Source organism: Cupressus sempervirens, chromosome 8 (genome assembly GCF_028749045.1).
Source record: "Cupressus sempervirens isolate cs-2001-9-10 chromosome 8, ASM2874904v1, whole genome shotgun sequence".
Taxonomy (NCBI): domain Eukaryota; kingdom Viridiplantae; phylum Streptophyta; class Pinopsida; order Cupressales; family Cupressaceae; genus Cupressus; species Cupressus sempervirens.
In genome coordinates this window covers 389,016,221-389,033,198 of record NC_143125.1, presented here as the reverse complement: position 1 = coordinate 389,033,198, position 16,978 = coordinate 389,016,221, and the positions used below count along the sequence as shown (strand labels likewise).

General features: G+C 42.2%; 1 protein-coding gene across 1 annotated transcript in view; it reads right to left on the bottom strand.

Annotated features, from left to right (window-relative positions):
* LOC149542921 (ARM repeat superfamily protein) overlaps positions 1-16,978 on the bottom strand; it is a 232,740-nt gene that overhangs the window by 58,672 nt on the left and 157,090 nt on the right. The window lies entirely within an intron of this gene.

Here is a 16,978-nt window from a genome sequence, read left to right as displayed (position 1 = left end):
TTCTTATTAGTGATCGTATCATCTTATGATCACATTTTAACATAATGGATCGCTCTTGAGAACAACTAATTCTTGAATCGTACATCTTTCATTTCTTTTCTCTTTATGAAGTCAGATGTATCATATTGTATGCACCACTGCAGCTTAACATTGACTTATACTGATAGCTGCATATTAGTAACTCAATTGATGCATGTTGCATGACCAATATTTCTCTGTATTTGTTGAAATTGTATCTCTGCTCTTATTTTGTAATTTTCATCTTAATTGAATATCTAAGATGCTACCATAAAGGGAGTAGGTTATCATGCTGACAAAACAGATTGCCTACTTTTGATTAAATCCATCATACTTGCATTAATTTATTTATTAATAAAGTTGCCATCTTTAACTCCTTAATAGAATCACTTCTCTCATAATAATTTATCTTGCTTTATTGCTGCTTTTGATGAATTGTCTTTATTACTTGTTCTATGATTTAGTGGCCTTTGACCTTAACAAGATATACATCACTTTTCTATTCACATTGATGACACTTGACATAATAATCTTGTCTATGGACAAGGGAAAACCCTTCTGACCTCAATGACAATATTTCCAACATCCATCCCTTGGGCTGGGCTACTTAATTCGGAGAGCTTATGTCTACGACTTCTCCCTAGCATATTTCCTTCCATTCCATTTATGATTATTTATCTCACTTCCCATGGCCAATTATCACGAGAATTGGAGGAGGTAACAAAAGGGTCACTTGAGGCCATCCACAACTTAAGCCCAAGGGCATTTAACATTCAACCAAGATGGCTCAACCCCTTGGCCCACAATAGACAAGAACATCCAACTTGGGGTGCAGAGGGGACCCTATATCCATTCTCCCAAATGTATCTCCTTCGTCACCCACACATGATTGTTTCCTTGGGAGAACAACTAAATTACAAATCTAGAATGATTAGCATTTCACAAAAGAAAATACATGTTATAGATAATATGTTGTTTATGCATCCACTAAGCATACATCTCATGCCTACCACAAATGGATAATCATAAGAATGCTATGCCTGCTCTAAATAGTAATTTCTGATCTTACGCACCTCACTGCTGATATCTTCTAACTTGGTCTGCTCCTTATGAGCACGGATGCTAATTGAATTGAGCTGCTCGATGCTTCCTCCATTGTGGTCTTCTAGCCTTTATGAATCATGTCACTTGAAGAGAGACAACTCATCAAGGCTACCTTCCTTCGGGGATGTACACAACCTTCCTTAACAATGCCTTTTCATAACCCAAACCAATTGTTGTGTAAGTGTCTTAGTTGCTGCTAGTTTGATTGCTGTTTGCATAGCTTAATCACTGTTCATTAAAACAATGTTGTTTCCTTTATATTAATCATTGCTCGTTCAAGAAATGTAACCACAGTCTAATTGTTGCTTTTAATAATTGCCGTCTTTGATACCCAATGCCTCAATCACATGGGTCACTGTTTATTAACTGATCACCTGTTTTTAATTGCCAATACTTGGATCCTAGGAGGGATTCTATTTGTTAGTTTATACAGCTATTTGACACAAGCAATTAGTATGGATATTTTTCCATTATAAGTCGCTGTACAATGGACTCACTTCACAAATCGATGCATTTTCAAATTTATTTATTCTTCTTTAAAGATATGGTTGAGGAGGTCTTGGGTGGGGGCATGACAAGAAAAAGAAGAGGGAAGGATAAAATTAGGACATTGAAGAAATGAAGAAGCTGAGAGACATAGATTATGCACAAACACTTTGTTGAAGGTCCAAAAATTTGAGGCAAAACTTATCAACTATACAAGGCTACATAAATGAGTTTTTTGAATTGTCCATTAGTGTGCACCATCAACAAACTGATGGACAAATGCCTACAAGGTATGCAAATGTTCCAAAATTCTCTATTCAAGATGAACTGAGCATAGTTCACACAGTTTTCAAGAGAACAGAGGACTCAGAAGGCTGCTTACGACAGCTCCATTGCAAGGTGATTTTAATCATTGTAGGGAAAATCATCTCAAGGAGAACAGAAATTAGAAAATATCATTCAAGATTATCAAAACCAACAGAAAGAAACAGGATTTCAAAGAGCACAAATTACGGTGGTGGTAGTAGATGGGAAAACCTACAAAAACTGTTCATTTATTATAGTTACAGTAAAGAGGGTAATAAGGTGTTTGAACTTTGAATGTCCAAACTATTATCACACACAAGGGAAGAACAAAGGAGAAAAACCCTGATTGAAGTAAGCAAGAAGGGGCAAATTGAGAAGTTACAGCAGATTTGAAAGAAAGTCTCATAATGACAAGGAAAATGGTGATTCCAAGTGAAGAGTGAGTGCACACCAAACCAAAGGTCGTAATAATTCTTGGCTTCGAACCAATATCTTTGAGAGCAGATGCAGCTAAGGAGGAAAGGTATCTCAAATTATTATTTATGGTGGTAGTTGTGAAAGCATGGTTTCTAAAGAAATGACAGATTAAATGGCACTATGAAAAACATCCCAAACCTTACTTAGAACAAGATTTCAAAGAAGTAAATGAAATCACTATTGATAAGAAATGTTTAATTAAGTTTTCCATAGAATAAACTTAATAACCTTGCACTGTGCTGTGATATCATTTCAAGTGATGCATGCCATGTGTTGTTAGGAGGGTCATGGCAATATGATAGGAAAGTGATACATGATGGAGAAAATAATGCATAAACTTTTTGAAAGGATGCTTCTAAACTGATTTTATTACCAATTGAATTTGAAGGGAAAGTTCGACATATGTTGTCCACAAGAGAACTTGCCAAACAAATAATGGGGATAGGCTTCCACTATGCACTAGTGTCACAAATAGAAGTACACGAAGAAATACTAGTATCAATAGAAGCATTGAATATCCTTTTGAGGATGTGAATGTTTTGGAAAATGAAAATGCAGCTAAGACTGAAGATCAGTTCATTGTAGTTATTAGAGCATGAGGTCAAGATTAATTTTACTAAATTTATTAAAGATAAAGTCACAAGAACCTCAAAAATCCATGGTATAAGCAAAAAGTTGTAACCTTGAAGATTGTACCTAACTATTTGAAATTAAGTAAAAATTAAAATATACAAAGTGCCACAAGAACCTCAAAAATCCAAGATATAAGCAAAGAACTATAAGCTCGAAACTTGTACCTAACTATTTGACATTGACTAAAATTAAACAATACCAACAAGACAATTTCATGAAGAGACTTACAACACACGTAAGCACTCAAAACTAGTTTTTCAACGATATATTGTTTGTGTAATTTTCATTCCGCATCCCAAGTTATCACAAAAAGAGAAAACAAATCCATTTCTACTAGGAGGTTAGGGCATGTTTACCGTACAGGTAAAGAAATCAACGCATATAGACAATAATAGCATAATAATATTCGCAATAGTAGATGAATGATGATTTACAATGCTCCCAGACGGGCTATAAATACTACCGCCGAACCTTCTCGAAGGAGTCCGTCGGCTACAATATTACATCTGCTACAAACTATTTACCTATCAACTACAAAATAGAAAACACCGTCGGAACCATCCAGTCGGCTAACACCATTCCCCCCAAAAAAACAGTCGTCTCCTGACGACTAACAAAATTAGGAGACAACTTACAGACCACAGAAGAAATACTAGAGAGAAGGGGGCGTCCCAGAAGTGTGTTGCTAGCGACGTAACTCATACACCTGCTCTGTCCTGATGCGGAGATCTGTCTGAATCTGAGAATTAACTTCGACAGCCTCCTTTAGAGGAAGCGCCGCATCCATGGCCTGCCTCCTAGCTAACTGCATCTCGTGCTCAGCCGCATCCTTATCTTGAACCGCTGCCTCCGTACCTTGCTTAGCCACGTCCCTCTCCTACACCGCTGCTGCCAAATCTGTCAATAGTGCTGCCCGCTCTACGGCCCATGCTGCCTGCTGGTCGGCCAAGTCGGCGGCTAATTTCTGTCTGGCCTCAGTCTCAGCTGCCAATGATCTCTCTACTACAACCCTATCCGCCTCCGCACGCCTACAATCATAGTAAACATCTTTGTATAATCCCACAATCTCATGTGCCAGCTTCATCATAGGGGTGTCACTGGGTCCCAACTCCAGCTCAATGGCCCAATCTGCCAACATCTCAGTTGTCTCCGTCGCCGGCCAGCCCCTGTCTAAAAAGCAAGTCTGAAATCGCCGAGGACAAATCCCACGGATATATGCTCTGATCAAGTGCCACTCCCTCCACCAAGTAAGGCCCTGAATTGCCACATCGTGTCCCTTCTTCAATGCAGACTTCATAGTCCTAAGGTAATCCCGGCACCTGTCCTCATCTGACCCATAGTCCTCCTTGGCGAAGGCCTCCAATGACCATTCCGCATCATTGTTCTCCTCCTCATCAGCGGGAACCATGCCCACATCCGGTGTCGCCTTCTCTGTTGTTGGCGCAACCACGACATGTGGCATTCCCTCCTCCTGAAGCTGAGGCTCTAGTACTGCTAGTGATGTTCTTGAACGCCTAGGAGACTAAATGGACGAACCCCGCTTGGCAGGAGTGAGTCGGAACTGCTGCCTCAAAAACTCACTAGCTCTATCCATCACCTCCAGTTGGTCAGGCTGCACGAGCTCCATGTTCTCCTCCGGCACTAGCAGAGCTGACTCGGCCTCTGCTAAAAAAGATGATGAAACGATGACCACTGCATCACAATCAATGACCTCCAACCGAACATGCAGCTCAGACTCTGGCGGTGGCAACTGTGCTCTTGGTGGGACTGCGACGGTGACATCTGCTGATACAACTGGAATCACCTCCGCTACAGCCATCGGCAATGACTCGGCAACCGTCCATGGGACAACATCTGTCGCTGCCTGCGGGACCATCTCCGTCATTGTCCGTGGGATATCTGCCTCCACTGGAGGAGTCATAAGGATCGAGGCATGGCGCTGACCAAACACCGGAATGACTGAGGAAAAGGTAGTCAAGTGCGCCGAAGTTGACAGCTGAGGAGGGGTAAAGAATGTGGGCCCACTACCCGGTGCCTCACCATCAACTTCCGCCGAGGTGCTCACCTCTTCTTCGACGGACTCAGCCCCGTCACTCATCGAAGTGCCCTCCCGTCCGCTATCTGTCTCTTCGGAAGCAGCCAATCCACGAAGTACTTTCTTTTGACCTGCTGCTGATCCTCTTGTATCCAAGTGTCACCAGTAGAATATGGGAGGCTCCCAGTCTGCCAACTTGCCCCTTGGAGGAGCCTCAGAGCCATCCATTGGAATCTGGCTAGCTGCAGCCTCTAGAAACAGCCCGATGGCATGGTGCGGCATAAAAAATGTTCAATGTTGAAGCGTCATGAATTCCTCCATCCTGTCGGCAAGCATTGAGGCCCAATCATATACCACTCCCTGCATGATACCATTCATAAACACAATCTGTGGCAATGCTATATCCAAAGCTTGGGTGGCGCCTGTCAACCTACTCTTGATGACGTCCATGATACACCGCCAATGACCCTCCCAAATAAGGTCTTTGCGAAGCCCTCTGCACTTTGTCCCCTGAATCGCTGTCTCCCTCTCCACGAGTGTAAGGTCCTTGCACACTAGATCTATCCAATGCTCCTTCCGTTCCTGTGACAGTTTATGATTCTTGATTTCCACTTTCCTCCCGTCGGGGCCAAGGATGCCGAAAACCCTAGTGAAATCCCTAGGTTTAAAAGACACTGCCATCTGATGTTGCTTGTACAGGAATGTATCGTTCTGGTCCGGTCGCTATATGTCTTTATCATAGTGCGCAATACTGATTCAAACAACCGGATGGAAAAGATGGGAAGCTAAATAGCCCAATGTACCTGTGCCCGCATCAAAATCTGTTTAATTTGGTCTGCCTTTGGGGTCTCCTGCCACCACTTCTGGCATTTGCTTCCACTAAGACTCTCAAACTGGACAGTGAGATAGGTGAGTTCCTCCTTGGTCTTCTATTTCTTGCTACTTGAACCGGAGGGGCCTGCAACTCGAATCTCCAATGCCAAAACTCTTGAATTCTTTTCCATATTAGCTACCAACTGACTCTTCCACGGCTTCCGCTTGCCCGCTGACTCCATGCAAAATTGGTTTATTTCTCCTTATATTTGTTTCCTTCGTCCGCTACAAAAATGTCACTCTGGATGTGTTCAAGTCACCTTTCCCATGGACCGTTACAATAGCAGAGATAACCAATGGAGGAGTCCGACCCAAATGAGAAACCCAGGCAATCAAGACATCTCCTATGAATTTCCTCCCTGCTTCAACTGATGAAACTCGGCCGAGATCCAAACACAACTGTGAGCAAATGCGTGCAATTACAAATTTCGTGAGTCGTCCACCTCCAACATCAGGAGCCAGAGACAGTAATTGTCATCCTTTTTGCAAAACTTGAATAAAAAGAATTTCGAGGTCCTTCGTATCCCATCTACTGCCAATGCCACCAAATGGAAATATATGGACATCGAGCAGTTCGCCACGGCATCATACAAGCGCAATTCGTCAGTTGATGGATGCGACGTTTGGTGCCGAAGGACCCAATTCGAGAGGAAACCAGACTGCCAGCCTTGACTTTTGTCTATCCGCAGAGAAGTCTGCTACGGCGGGCCGGAGTATGAAGTCTGGCGAAAATTGCTTGTTTTGCTTGTATACCCGCGAGCCTTTCCTTTTACCGACGGAGAGAGTTATACGTTTTAGCGGAAATGATTTTAAGTCCGCGGGTCGTTCTTTGGCAGAGAACTCTAAGTTTTATGCCCGCAGACAGCTGCCCACGGGGCTTTTCACAACCCACGGACAGACTGTCCGCAGGGACATTCCTTTCACTCCTGCAGACAGGCTGCTGCCCGCGGGGTCTTTGACTCCGCCCGCGGACAGGCTGTTGCTCGCGGGGCTTTTCAGTCCGCAGGCCTTTCTGTCCGCGGGGCTTTTCAGTCCGCAGGCCTTTCAGTCCGCAGGGCTTTTCAGTCCGCAGGCTTTTCAGTCCGCAGGCCTTACTGTCCGTTAACTGACTGAGCCATCTCTTGTCCGTCCAAGGTCGTCAATTTGATTGCTCCAGTGTCACCAATCTCTCGGATCTAATATTGTCCAACCCATCGCACCTTGAATTTTCCCGGCTTGATTTCATTACGGCCATCATACTTCAATACTAACTGTCCCAGCTAGAATCTACTACGTTTCAGATGCTTATCATGCCAAAGCTTGCGTCTATTCTGTGCCACTTCCGTCGCCCACTGTGCCAAAAACCGTTTCTCCTCCAGTTTAATCAAATTATTCAATCGCTCTTGTAAGCTTCCGTAATCATCCAATTTGTTTTCCACCGCTATTCGAAGACTGGAAATCATGAATTCTGCTGGAACCACTGCTTCCTGTCCAAACATTAACTGGAATGGTGTGTGCCCTGTCGTCACCTTGTACGCCGTGCGGTAAGCCCACAGGGCAGCGGGTAAGTTCTCCTCCCAATCGGCACCTTCCACCGTGCAGGATTTGTAGATGATGGATACTAGAATTTTATTGGTGGCCTCTACCTATCCGTTCACTCTTGGATAGTACGGACTTGATAGTGAATGATAAATCTTGAACTGAGTGGTGAGCAATCGAATAACACGATTAACAAAATGACCTCCCCTATCACTTGTTAATTGTAACGGGATTCCATACCTTGTGATGATCTATTCATAGATAAATTTTGTGGTGCTGATGGGCGAGTTATCTAGTAACGCACGGGCCTCCACCCACTTGGTCAGGTACTTCGGTGCAACAATGATGTACCGGCACCGTCGAGTCTTGCTCACCCTTAGTGGTCCAATGAAATCTAGTCCCCATCTCTCAAAAAGTTTCTGCGCATGAGAGGGTTGAAGTGGCATGAAATCTCTCTTCAGCAGCTTCCCGGCCCGTTGGCAAGTGTCACATCCGACGACCCATTCCCACACATCATTGTACACTGTCGGCCACCAAAGACCTGCGAGTAATATCTTCCGTGCAGTGGTGTCGGGTCCCATGTGTCCTCCCGCGGGACCCTCATGTGCTTCTTCTAACACCTGCGGTATCTCTTTTTCCAACACACACCGCCGAAGAATATGATCCAGCCCCATTTTGTAAAGCAACCCATTGATCAATTGAAACGTACAACTCCTGATTATCAACTTGCGCCTATCATTCGGTGACATCCCTGTGGGAAACTATCCTGTTGACAGGTACTCGCCAATACTCCTGTACCATTCCAGCAGTACCCCAATCTGAAACAGCCGTGCGTCAGGGAAGTCGTCATTCACACCATCCGCTAGTTCCCCTGTTTTGATCCACGACAGGTGGTCGGCACAAACATGTTTCTTTCCTGGCCGGACAATGATTTTGAAAGTGAATTCCTGCAACAGTAGTAGCCATCTGTTGATCCTCCCTTGCATGACGGATTTATTAATCATGTACAACAAGGCCTGGTGATCAACATAAAACACAAACGGTGTAGCAAACAAATAATGACGGAATTTTTGCACAGCATAAACCATTCCCAACGCTTCTCTTTCAGTCGTGCTATAGTTCTGCTCGGCCTTTGAGAGCAACCAACTGGCAAAGTATATTGGATGATCCAATCCATGATTAGCAGTTTGTGCCAGGGTCGCACCGATCGCATAGTTGGAGGCATCCACATGAACATGAAACTCCTTATTCCAGTCCGGATATGCCAGGATGGGTGTCGTAGCGAGTCATATCTTTAGCCCTTCAAATGCTTCGTCCTGCTCTTTATCCCATCTAAATGATTCTTCCTTGCAAGTTAGCTTATCTAACGGTTGGGACACCTTGGCAAAAATTTTAATAAATCTCCTGTAATAACCTATATGCCCGAGAAAAGATTTTACCTCTGTCACATTAGTAGATGGCTGCATTTCAAGAATGACTCACCTCGTCGAGATCCGTCTTTGACCCTTCCTTACAGACGATGTGTCCAAGCAGTCTGCCGTGCGGAACCATGAATCGGCACTTCTTGGGATTCAACGCTAGCCAGGCTCTACGACATCTCTCCATGCATTCACCAAGTGCTGCTAGGTGTCTGTCCTCCGTGCTAAATATTGACCAATCATCCAAGAAGGCTTTGAAGTTTCCCACAGACATCCTGTCGAAGATATGCAGTATAATCTACTAGAATGTGGCCAGCGCATTACACAACCCAAAGGGCATCCAGTTGTACGCGTAGACCCCATCTTCGACGACAAACATTGTCTTCAACTTATCCTCCTCTGCTATAGAAATCTGATTATATCCGGAGAACCCGTCCATGAAGGAGTAGATTTCATGTCCCGCGACCTCCTCCAGAATGTTGTCTGTGAATGGAATCGGAAAAGGATCTTTGATCGTCACTGCATTCAGGCATCTGAAATCGACGCATATCTGGATCTGAATAGTATCCTTCTTTAATGAAATGACTATCGGTGACACCCATTCGCTGGTCTGTACCTTGAAGATAATGCCAACTTCCAGCATCCGGTTGATTTCCTCCGTAACCCGTGCAGCATAGTTCTTGTTTATCCTATAGGGTCGCTTTCGTACAGGTACAGCTCCTTCCACCAGCAGGATGCGATGCACACACAATTCAGGCAGTACTCCTTTGAGGTCCTTGTATGTCCATGCAAACACATCCTTGTAGTCCATAAATATCTTGAATGCCGCGGCCTTGAGTACTGGATCCCAATTATCTCCGACTAGTATGTTCTTCGGCTCTGCCTCGTCCCCCAAATTCATCGTTTGCAGCGTAGCTTCATTATACTTGATTGTCTCTCCTTCACTGAATGCATGTGCGGGTGTAGCATCCAACGGTGCCTCCCCCTCCTTTACTTCACTAAACTCCTTCGGATATTCGTTCTCAATTGACAGAACATTGCAGTTGTGAAATAATTCATAGTCCTCCATTTGCTAGTGGTAGAGACCGTTGACGAAATCCAAGTCGTCATCCATTGTTCCCTCGTCCAATCGGAGGACGCCCTCCTGATCTAGTTCCATCCATCGTCTACTGTCGTCCTCCTCTCCCTCAGAATCTAACGACAGGGCCTCTTCCCCTACCATTTGGGTATGCAGATCAATGACGAATCAGCGGCCTTTACTTTCCAAGGATAAAGTGTTCTTCTTCCAGTCGTGTCGAGCTCTTGCTTCGATAAGCCACCCACGGCCCAGGATGGCGTCATAGCCTTTCCTTTTCAATGGAATCACCACGAAATCCATCAGGAATGGCTGGGTGCCAATGGTTACCAGTTGTGCCATGAGAATACCCAGTGGTTTAATGCCATGTTGATCGGCAATCAATAGCTGAAATCTTGGAGGCCACAATGTCGGCTGTCCAAGTTTCCTCCAAGTTTCTTCTGGCAATACATTTACGCCGAACCCTCCTCCACTATGGTGTCTGTGAGAACATGTCCAAGTATCCCCATCTCGACAACTGCAGGGTGTCGTCCGGATGTCAGCGCCAGCAACATCTGATCTTCTCCTCCCGTAACAATTTCCTTTTCTTTTTGTCGACTCGGTTCTCCCGGTGACTTTTCCTTCTCGAGGCTTGATTCTCCTGCCATATTTGAAAGAGCAGATTGAAGTTGAGGTATGGTGAGAAGCAAATCACTTACCTTTACTTGCACCTCTGTTTGCAAAATTTGTCGTACTATGTTTTGTTCTGCGGAATTCCTCGCTGAAGTGTCGGCAGTGTCCGGAGGTGTTATTGCTTGGGACACTTTTTCAACCTCCGCCCGTGTTGCCGCAAATTTCTTCTTTTCTTCAGCGGGGTCCAGGTATTCTTTTGCTTGTTGCCGCATAATTGCCAGAACTTCTTCCTCATCCGCTCCAACAGTGATCAAGTTCACTCTGGATTTTGGACATTTTGAGTCGTTGTGATCGCCGGGTCCGCACCATCGGCACAATAGTTGAGGTGTATTTGCTGTTGGACACTCCCGCGCAAAATGCCCCCACAAGTTACATGCATGGCACTGAATAATCGGTCGTCTGTTTGCATCATACTAGATCCGGCTTCTGCTCATATTGGTATTGGTATTGTTATTGTTATTGTTATTCTGTCCACGCCGATTATTCCTGTATTCTCCAGATGTAGCACCGGTGGCATTCGTGTTTCCACTACTACCTGACGAGGAAGCCTCTTGTGTGAGAAGCACTTGCGGAGATCCTCTTATTTTCATGTTAAAGGGGCAATCTTTTGTCGAATGGCCCATGATCCGACAAATGTCAAAGAATTGGTTCTTCGGGCACGATCCTTTAGTGTGACTATCGATCTTACATTCCGTGCACCACAGTTCACTACCTTTTGGCTCCTTCTGCATATTTTTAAACTCCATCATTCGAACCATATCCTTCTGTAAGGCACGAACCTTTTTGCTACTACCTTCGTCGTCGCTGTTATCATCTCCAGCAGATTCGTCGTCATCAGAGTCAGAGGAGCTAGTTTTCTTCTTCTTTGTCTTCTGCGCGCTTTAAAGGTCCAATGCTCTGTTATATGCGTCCACATATGACGACGGTGGCACAATTTTCGTTTTCCTCCGCAACTGCGAGCGTAGGCCATCCACAAACCATCTTTTCTGCAATCCGTCCGCCGGCTTGCTTTCCATTTTGTTTATTAAGTCTTTTAATCTCTTGGCATAGACGCGGACAGTTTCATGCTTCCCCTGTTTTGTATTGAAAATCTCTGCTATGATTTCATTATCGTCCCGCAAGAGTTTAAATTTCGCTAGGAACTCCTTTCTAATCTTAGCCCAAGTATCCAGCTTTTGCGGATCTGTATCCGAAAACCAATCAATCGCAACACCCCGTAGGGTTGCCGGAAATTGCCTGACCAATTCGTCGGCATCTGCGATTCCATTTGCTCGCTAGATCGTCTCACATGTCTTACAATGTCAGATGGGGTCGGTTGTACCATCACCTTCAAATTTTGGCAGCTTTTCTTTGGGTCCCGCCATAACACGGGAGGTCTACACTCCTACACTAGCGGTCGGCTCTCCCACACCGGCAATCGGCACTCCCGCACCGACGGTCGGCACTCCCACACCGGCAATCTGAACTCCCACACCGACAGTCGGTACTCCCACACCGGCAGTTTGAACTCTCGCACCGACAGTCTGAACTCTTGCACCGACGATCTGCACTCCCGCACCGGAGGTATCAACAGCTGCAAACCTTGGTGAAGAAGAAGGATCCTCCGAAATTGTTTCCCGCGGAAGTCTATCCCGGAGGAAGAGGTCACTCCACGCTCGTGCTCCGTCGGCACTGCGAGCCGTGCGAGTTGATGCTCTTCCGTCTGAATTTTCTTCCCTCGGCGAACACAAATTCAAGAACTCCTCCCGTGCTTCTTCCACCAATTCCACACGTTGCCGAGTCTCCTCCAACAATTCTTCCGCGCTACGGTTTCCGTTGGCAATCTTCTGAAATCTCCGTTGGCGTTCGGCTTGCTGTGCCAGAATTAAATTCTCTTGTGCAGTACGGATTCCATCTTTTCCCTTCGCCTTATTTCAATCCTTGTTAAGCTGATTTGGCATTAATCTTCATTCCTCCCACCTTCCAGATTCATAAGGCAACGGCGCCAAATGTTTACCGTACAGGTAAAGAAATCAACGCATACAGACAATAATAGCATAATAATATTCGCAATAGTAGATGAATGATGATTTACAATGCTCCCAGACGGGCTATAAATACTACCGCCGAACCTTCCCGAAGGAGTCCGTCGGCTACAATATTACATCCGCTACAAACTATTTACCCATCAACTACAAAATAGAAAACACCGCTGGAACCATCCAGTCGACTAACAGGGCAAAGTACTGTTGATTTAAAGAGACAATATTTTCCTTCCTACCACAATATTCCCCTTGTTAGTTGAGAAAAAACTACAAGCACCAAAAAAGTGTAGATTTGCCGAAAAATTCATCTATGGTCATCAAAGATTCTATAAAGGAGGGATATTGAAATATTGATGAAATATCCAGGGTTGCCAAAATCTTTGTTGTAAGATTTTTAAGCTGATATTTCTTTTGCAAGGAAGATTCCCTATTAGTGCACCAACACCATGCAGGAACTTGTTGTCAGTAGGGCTTTGGATATGGTCAATGGGAGGGAAACTAGGGTCCACCATTAGCGGATGCCACCACTACTACGGTGATTAGATGGTAACATAGTAATAGAAAAAAGAGATGAAGGAAGGATAGTAGTTAAGGATAAGAAGTGTGAGGAACAAGTAGATTGGCAACAACAACCTCCAAGCAATAAAAGGTACAAATTGCATAGATCTTGGATTAGAGAATGTACATGTGACACGATCAATGAGGAAAGCATCTAATACAAAGGAAATATAACTCTAGATAATCATAACTGGTTTGAACTACAGATCGTTAGTTCTAGTAAATCTTGGAGAGCCTTAGAAAGGATCAACCTCTTAAATACCTTATATGCATAACCTAATGGGCGTCTTAAATGCAAGCATTTATTAATGTTCTATTTGCATAGTATAGTTAGTATATTTACTAACTAATTATAATATCCTTGAGACGCTGATCTTGGCAATATAATGTTTAGTTTATAAGTAGGGCTGACTTGGACAGAGTCACATCCTTTCTAAGGACATGCCTCTTGAGTGCCATTTAAATAAGGCGTAAGAATGTGGATAAAGGACACATGAAAAACATAAGGTCTGCTCGTTTAGCATTACTGCCCTATACGATTTGTAGCAGGTCTAAAGCATTTTCGGATTAAATATCATACAGCAAGTAACTCTTTAATATACAACTAAGATATATTTAAAGACCATCTTCAGCAAGTTTAGAAAGGCATTATATTAGTTTGGTTGTAAAGAAGTTGCAGAAACTTTACATGGTATCAGAGCTCTAGTAGTCGAACCTACGCCCTACAAATTAACAATCAGATTTAAAATATCTAGCAACATCCTTCTACCTTCAATGGCTAGTGCAATCAGACTTGAAGATAGGTTTGATAGAAAAGAACACTTCGTTGCTTGGAAATTCAGAATTATGATTATTTTTGAAGACAATCATCTGAAACAGTTTGTTGACAAAGAATCCAACCAACCCGACGTTGATTCTCATAAAACTATCTAGAGTAAAGGAAACAGGAAGCCATGCAAATCATATTAGATGGAGTTAAAAATGAAATAGTACCTATGCTAATGAAACATCAGATAGCATTTAAAATTGATAAGTGCATTATTAAATGCATATGAAGTTAACAATGCAACTAGAACCCTTGCACTAGAAAGGCAACTAAATCATATATAGATAAAGAAGGGAGAATCTATGAATTCATACTTCCTAAAGGTGGCTAGTCTAAGAGATGAACTTGAAAGTATAGGGACCATAATTGAAGACAAAGAGCTAACACTTATGGCTATATATGGGTTACTGGATTCATGGGAAATATTCTCACAAGGAGTAAGTGCTAAAGACAATCTTCCAGACTTCAATAGACTTAAAGGAGATTGCCTTCAAGAAGAATCTAGGAAACTTAAGGAGGAAAATTGAAAACTGAAGATGAAGAACTTCATGTTCTCAACACAAATTCATATAAAGGTAAGAAGAAGCACTCCAAGAAGAGGAAGGGTAATCAAAGAAATGACAAACCTAAGAGACATTTATCCAAAATAAAATACTCCAAATGTGAAAAAATTGGACACTATAAAACTAATTGCCCTGAGAATACAACGTAGCAAGTAAACTATACAAACGTTACTAGGAAAAAAGAAAACTATGATCCTGAGAAACGTGTATTGTATTTTGCACTATCAAATGAAGTATCAAGCAAAGCATGGGTAATTGATAGTGATCATCTTGACAAATTACAGGATACAAAGAAGTACTAGATTCAATATCAGAAGAAGTTAATGGAGAAGTTACCATAGGTGATAATCTCACACATCCTGTCAAAGGAATTGGGAACTGCACCTTGAAACAGAAGTCAGGTATTTCTCTCCATCTATAACGAGTACTCTACGTATTAGGAATAAAAAGGAATGTAATCTTTGTTACAGCACTTGAAGATGATGGACATAATGTTGCATTCATGGACGGTAAAGTAAAGACAAGAACTCTTCATTTAAGAAATCAAAGTTGATTGGTCAAAGAAAGGGAAACCTGTATGAATTAAACATAGAACCTATTCAAGCCTTAATTCATGAAGTTGTTGATATAAATGAAATGTGGCATAGAAGGTTAGGACATCTAAACTTCAAAACCTCATCAACTATGGACAAGATGGTTACTGGTTTACCTAAATTGAATAAAGATCATTATAGCATATGTAAAGGATGCACTTTGGGTAAGAACACCAAAAGTCCATTTCAAGATAGCACTAGAAAAATTAACAATGTTTCGAAATTAGTCCACTAAAATTTATGTGGAACTATGTTTGTTCCTTCTCTTGGAAGATTTTGGTAAAATATACTTTTTATAGATGATTTCTCGAGGAAAACATGGATTTACTTCTTAAAATGTAAAGAATCAGAAGAAATCGTAAAGAGATTTAAAGAATTGAAATCTATCATGACACAAAAATAAAACTATTAGGACTGATAATGGAGGGGAATATACTTTAGATTTGTTTAAAGATTTTTATAAAGAAGCAGAAATTAAGAGGAGGTATATTGTTCCTTATAACCCACAGCAAAATGGGGTAGCAAAAAGGAAGAATAGAACAATTATAGAAGCAGCAAGAGCTGTGACATTTGATCAAAATTTAGAATATTATCTTTGGGCAAAAGCCTCATGTACTACTGTCTATATTCAAAACAGAAGTCCTCACTCCCACCTTAGAGGAAAACCTCCTGAAGAAGTCTTTCTCAGGTTAAACCAAATATAAGCCATCTTAGGATATTTGGGTGCCCAATATACATAAATGTTCCAAAAGAAAAGAGAACTAACTTAGAACCCTCCAAGAGGAAAGGTATTTTTGTCGGGTATAGTGAAACATCCAAGGCATATAGAGTTTTCATACCCAGTCAGAAAACCATTGAAATTAGTAGGGATGTAATATTTGAAGAAGATTTAGCATTTAAAAGAGCCCTTAATTTTGAAGATCCTACGCATATACCAAGTTTTGAAAAAAATCATGAATCTGAGTTTCAGAGGGAGAACATTGAAGAAATTGAAGATGAAATACAAAATCTTAATCTCCAAGAAACTCAAAATCCTAAGAAAAGACCACTTTGGGCTATTAAGACTGTAGAGGAAGCACAAGACTTCCCTGCACCAATCTAGAACCTTTGGAGAAAGCAAAAGACCCAAAAGATTTTCTAGTTATGCAACAAACATAAGTCATTTTTCTAAATTAGAACCAATGTTTCAGATGCTATTTAATATATAGCATGGAAGGATGCTATGACGGAAGAATACCAATTCATTATTAAGAATAATGTTTGGGAAACTGTTCCAAGGCCTGAAGGAAAATCTGTTGTTTCTTCTAAATGGATATTTAAAATCAAGCATTTTGCAGACAATAGCATTGAAAAGTATAAAGCCTGATTCGTAACAAAAGAATTCTATCAGAAGGAGGGAATTGATTATGAAGAAACCTTTGATCTAGTAGCCAGATACACTTTTGTAAGAGCAATCCTAGCTATTGCAGAATCAAAGGGATGGAAAGTGCATCAAATGGATGTGAAAACAATATTTCTGAATAGAAAGATTACAAAAGAAGTATATTTGGAACAATCTGAAGGATTTGAAACTCATAACTCTAAAGTTTTTGTTTGCAGGATCAAGAAAGCTCTCTATGGGCTTAAACATGCTCCAAGGGCATGGCATGAAAGAATTGATAAGTTTCTCCAGTTTAGGATTCTCCAAGAATGAAACTGATCCAAATCTCTATTATAAAAAAGGATAAAAATGACATGATAATTTTGATACTATATGTTGATGATTTACTAATAACAGGTGATGATCATCTTATAGATCA